Genomic DNA, 6,653 nt, shown 5'->3' on the forward strand with positions numbered 1-6,653 from the left:
AGAAAAATAACTAGTATGATGCGGAAATTAATTACTAATTATACCTTCCTTTGTATGCAACGACCTCTGATCTTCTACCGTATTCCTCTTCTTATCCCGGACGTTGTGTGGGCAACGATCTACTGAGATGAGAACCACCAAAACTTCTTCTTCTTCCTTCTAGGTTTCGGCCACCAAGAGCTCCTCTAAAGATGAAGAGGTTCGGCCACCACCAATGCTCCAAGGGATGTTAGAAACAAGACTTCCTTTCTCTCCTTCTTCTCCTTGCTTGATCCGGCCACCAAAGCAACTCCACCAATGAAGAGATTTCGGCCACAAGAAGGGGAAGAGAGAAAGAGGAGGGGTTGGCCACACCCAAGGAGAAAAAGAGAGGAGAAAATAGAATAGAGTTATGTTCTATGAAAGCACCTCTACCCCCTCTTTTATAATCCTTGATCTTGGAAAATAAGGAAATTTAAATAAAAACTTCCTTAATTCCTTTACAATGAAAAAGAAAATTTTCATTGATAAAAATCAATTTTCTTTTCTCTAATTAAAGTGGTTGGCCATTGAATTCTCCATCAAGGAAAGTTTTTATTCACAAGAATTAAAACTTCCTAATTTATTTCCGGAAATTTATAAAAAATTTCTCCAATAATATTTCCCTTCATGGTGGATTATAAAAAGGAATTTTTTATAAATTAAAATCTTTCTTTTAAGCATGTAGATAATTTCCAAAAAGAAAGTTATCTCTAAAAATTAAAATCTCCTTTCAATCTACAAATAAGGAAAGATATTAAATCTTTTCTTAATCTCTTGTAGAAACTTATAAAAGAAATATTTAATTTTTTAAACTCTCTTTTAAATCATGAACATGGTTAAAAAAGGAAAGTTTTCTTAAAATTAAAATTCACCTTTCAATCTATAAATAAGGAAAGATTTCAAATCTTTTCTTAATCTTTTGTAGAAAGCTATAAAAAAGAAAGATTTAAATTTTAAACTCTCTTTTAAAACCATGATATCCACATTAAGAAAAGATTAAAATTAAAATCCCTTTTTAATATAATGTGGTCGGCCACACTGAGCTTGGATTCAAGCTAGGGCCAGCCACACCAACTCAACTCATCCTATTTACTTGGCCGGCCCAAGCTTTGGTTCCAAGCTTGCTTGGCCGGACCCAATAGGATGGGTATAAAGGTGGGTAAGAAGTGGGTATGTGGTGAGTATAAATCTCTATATATAAGAGGCTACGATAGGGACCGAGAGGAGGAATTGGTTTTGGTCTCCCGATGAAATTAAGCTTCCCGTGTTTGCCCTGAACACTCAACTTAATTTCATCAATAATAATTCATACCACTAAAGAATTATTATTAAACTACTGCATCAATCCCAAATTATGTTTTGGGCTTCTTCTTATTATGAGTGTGTTAGTCTCCCTGTGTTTAAGATGTCAAATGTCCACTAATTAATTGAGTTACTGACAACTCACTTTAATTAATATCTTAGTCCAAGAGTAGTATCACTCAACTTCATCATCATGTCGAGTCCACCTGTAGGGTTTAACATGACAATCCTTATGAGCTCCTCTTGGGGACATTCTCAACCTAGATTACTAGGACACAGTTTCCTTCTATAATCAACAACATACACTATAAATAATATCATTTCCCAACTTATCGGGCTTATTGATTTATCGAGCTAAATCTCACCCACTGATAAGTCAAAAAATAAATACTAAATATATGTGTTTGTTATTATATTAGGATTAAGAGCACACACTTCCATAATAACTAAGATCTAATTCTTTTATTAAGTCAGTATAAAAAGAACTTACCTTAAATGATCCTACTCAATACACTTAGAGTGTACTAGTGTAATTTATTAGTCAATATAAACTAATACCCAATTACACTACGACTATTACCAATGGTTTGTTCCTTTCCATCTTAGTCGTGAGCAACTGTTTATAATTTATAAAGAACCGATAACATGATCTTCTGTGTGTGACAACACACACCATGTTATCTACGATATAAATTAATTGAACAACTACACTTTACATAAATGTAGATATTTGACCAATATGATTCTTATTTCTAAGTAAATATTTATACAAAAAAATAGACTTTTAGTATACACTCCAACACCTTTCTCAATTCTAATGCTTATAAAACTGTGTTCTAGTAACTAAATCGACATTTGTAGAATATACGTATTTTAATGCTATCCTGATTAGTATTATAATTTCTTTAGAAAATAATGTGGTCTCAATGTCGCATGTTTTTCTTATTATTTTGTGAACTATGAGTCCGCAATTTGGTTGTGATTGAATCGTGCTTCTCTATATTTGTTGATCAAATTTGCATAAACGTCTTCAAATTTGTATAAACAATTCTGTGAAAGTCAGTGATAGCAATAGTATGTGCTTCTTGTTCAATCACCTACCTCAGAATTGCTCACGCTGAGCATGCCTAATTACAATGTTCTGTTGAATGGATTATGGACTTCAACCAAACTGTACTTCAACAAAGCAATTATTGGCTTTCCTTTTCATCTTTATCATGATTAAATTTGGTCTAACTCCATGGCATTGCTTCGCTTAGCAGGCACTATTGTTTAAGTTTAGTTAACCTTAATCTTCCATCCTTGTTGCTTCTCTAATAGTTGACCAAGACGGTCAATTACACTTTTCCTATTTCAGTGTGTTTTTTTATTCGTTCTTTGGTATCCTAGAAGCTAGCCAAGAGCAGCACCTTATCTAAGCCTTTACCACCTGGCCATCATAGCCTACCCTCGTTAGACTGAGTTGCAACATATTGCCCTTTGTAGAAGTTTGTTTACCAATGACTACAATAATAACAAAATTACTATAGGTGAAGGAAAACCCACTCAAATAAAACAAGTTTAGAAAATGCAATACCATAATGAGAGAACAAGTACCGATTTAGACACAAATCAAACAGAACCAAGCCTGTAAAGCTTGCATTGAATTATATTGTCAATTGTTCCAGCAAGTAATGAAAGTAGTTGTAGTAGCATAGGCAGTAACATTAACAAGCCTCACAAAGCAAACGATTCAAAGTGGGAAGCAATCTCGACAATGCATGCTAAAGATGGCTTAAACATGGATAAGCAAAGATAATATCATAACATCATTTGCTGACATACGAAGCTAACTGAAGAATACATAACTAATATCCATCCATAAGTAAAAAAACAAATGTCAACATCATCCATAATTACATTTCTGTATCACATTACAACACTAGTGCTATTAAACCAGACCAACTAACAAACAAAACAAATATACAACCAAAAGTAATAAGTTCACTATCACTAATATCCAGACGATAAGCAATGTATTCACTTCCTACCCTCGACTCCACTCTTGGGAACATCCTTAAATGTATATCACTAGTGTCTTCATTTAGTCCAGTATCATATCTCATCCACTTTAATCATTCATGCTGCTTACATCCATAATATAATCTTCTTGGGTTCTTGATTGATCTAGAGACTAGCACTAATACTCTTAGTCCGCAGTACCTGCATTGTACATTTCAAATTTGCTATGGTCGATGCTACTGTTACTTGATGATGTCATTCAATAGCAACCTAAAAAGTAAAATTTGACAAAATTAAAACTAATTAAGAGAACCCCATCAGAGTCCCAAATTAGACAAATTGAATCTTCAAAGGTAAAGGAAAAAGTATCATCTAATTTATGTGCAACATATAATGATGTATCTCATTATGATAAGAAGCATGCTAAACAAATTAGGGCCCCCGGGGCAAGGTTGAGTTGACTAGTGCGGGGTAGAGTTGCTATAATAGGACAAGGGTTCGAATCTCGGTAAAGCTGAGGAAAAAAAACCCTCCCCGCACTAGCCAACTATAACTTCCTGATTTACCTCCTCACAGATGGTCGTGGAGCCGATCGTGTGGAGCCGCTGGGGTGGTGGATTCCACCTTTTGCTATAATGCTAGACAAATTAGGTCCCTTCGACTGCTAGTCTTCTCTTAGTTAAATGTTTACAAAATGCATCTAAAAGGAAGATTCTTTCTTTAGGTTGTAGTTTCATCAAATTTGTACTTATGCATCAACATGTTCTCCATTTGAAGCTAAAATATAATTACATAATTAGTTGTAATGGAATAAATCTCACTTCATATTGACACAAAGTCAAAGTGCAAATTGACAATTATTGATTTTTCATCAAATATCATGACAGTATCATCTAAAATACATGATTAGTTATGTTATAGGAGTCAAGACAAAGAAACACTTCAAACTACTAGCCTACTAGAGGTCATGATAATTTCAAAAAGCAACAGCACAATACTCATCAATCTTAGTTTCATCAACCACACAAATTCAACAACACAAATTATTCTAGTATAATGTGATTCAAGAAACAAAAACAAAAATAAAAACAAAAACAAAATTTAAAAAAAAATGATCTCAACCATTAACGTGCCAAAAATCGGGTAAACAACTTGAAAAAAGTTCGAATTTGCTAGAACCATCGTACCTGAATGACCAAAGATCCAGAGATTCCACCAGAAGCGATATGAAAAATTCGATGTGAAGAAATCACCCAGAGATTGCACAAGGCGGGGATGCGATTTGTAGAATCTTCGTCGAGGAAAGACGGAGATGAAGCTGGAGCTCCTGGATGTTTTCGTGAGGGGACGTCATGAACTTCGAAAGGGGACGTTGATGGTACTGCCTGCTCCCGTTAAAGGTGGAAAGGAGAAGGGAGTCGCCTCAATGGTATTGCCCGCTCCCGTCGACAGTAGGAAAGAGAAAGGTTTAGAGCACTGGAGGACCTTCGGAGCGAAATTTCGAGAGTAGAAGGGTTCGACGAGAGGTTTCTTTTGCCACCGCAACGTCACAGAACTGCCTTTTACGACCACTACCACTTGTGAAAGAGTTGGTCAATGAAATTCGGGAGCAGATAATCTAATTCAAAAAAAAATAAATCAAGATGGACCACTTATAATTGTGGCCGAATTGTGGTCGGATCGCGGTCATAATTCGGCCACAATTATAAGTGGTCCATCTTGATTTATAATTCGGCCGAATTGTGGCCGAATTCCATCTTGACTTATAATTGTGGCCGAATTATGACCGCGATCCGACCACAATTGATTACGATCCCTCTCTGAATTCACCAACCACCAGATTATAATTTAAATCAAGACGGATGACCGAAGGCCACCGACAATGGACAAGCAACTTGGCGCCGAGTGGAGGAACAACCTCTAGCCATCCACCCTGACCCAAACTATAACCTAAAAGGACAATAAACCCAGAGAGGAATCACAACCAATTATTATCAAATCACGACCAAAATCTAACCGTAATTACAAATAATCCATCCCTGATCCACTTTTTTTGGACCAGGAGATCTAGCCTCAAGAAATTCATGCAAATTGCAAAATGTTCAGACAGCAAGAAATGAGAATCAAAAAGGTCAGTTCTCTAGGCGATAATGCAAATGTATGACACGCGGGCCGTGGGATCCAACAAGGCGGACACAACAGAGGGAAAAGAAGAACATTCCGATTCAAAGGTACATTAGAATCAAGTGAACACACATGTAGGATCATATGACTAAAGGTACACATGACTGCATCCGCATAAGATGTGTGCCCAACATCTTCCAATGCCCGAACAACTTCTAAGCAATTGAGCCACTTCTAAGCTGCGAGTGGCTATTGAATTGCCAATCCACGAGTTTATTCATTCACTGTTGAAACGTGGAGCTCACTTCCGACTCGATCAAAACCAACATAATTGCCTAACGCATACATTTGTTTGCAACAATGAAGATGTCCTGCAAAATTGTTTGATTGTGGTATTACAGTAGGGATCAAAATAAACAAGACTTGGCTGGGCACAATGCCATTGTGCCTTGATGGCCCCTGAATTATTTGGTGGCATTTGCCTTGAGCTGGTGGCTTAGTAGCAGGCAAGGGGCACACTGCATCCAATGACAGAACAGTTGAAAACTGTTTTTTGTTTCATTATCATTATTTATCTAAACTAGTGCTAACAGCAGCAGTAGTTGCAGCAGAGGCTTTCATGACGAGAAATAAGAGAAACTTGATGATTAATCAAATGAAGTTGAAAAAAAAAAACTCAACTGATTAATCTACATTGCTATGTTCTGAAGACTAATTCCTCTACTCATTAGAACAAAAATGAGAATAGCATCGTAAGTACGGGCCCTGACCAAATCCATCAAGTAATGGCAAACGTAAGGAACTCATCTACTCAGTTCAACATCACTCAGCAAAACAATACAATGAAGAGTAACAAAATTCCTAGAAGAGAGAAAAGAACACAGAAAAGACTTGTCAGCTTACATTGTCCCCACTGCAGCAAGAGTCAACAGTAGCCTTTAAATTATCTTTCTCATCCAAACACACAACCTCCTCTTAGCTACAATAGTCCCTGCCAAACCATAAAGCAAAGTATACAAACTTCATGATTTGAAAGAGCATTAGGGTAATCTAGTAGTTAAATAGGCTAGAAGCAGTTACTTACCAGGGATTCATCTAACACCATTTCCGGATGAAATCTCAGGTAATTTTAATTGGCTTCATCTTAAAGTCCAACCTTCATGAGATCTTTATCTTTTGTCTTTGGTGGAACATTTGATGAAATG

Source organism: Zingiber officinale, chromosome 4B (assembly GCF_018446385.1).
Source record: "Zingiber officinale cultivar Zhangliang chromosome 4B, Zo_v1.1, whole genome shotgun sequence".
NCBI lineage: Eukaryota > Viridiplantae > Streptophyta > Magnoliopsida > Zingiberales > Zingiberaceae > Zingiber > Zingiber officinale.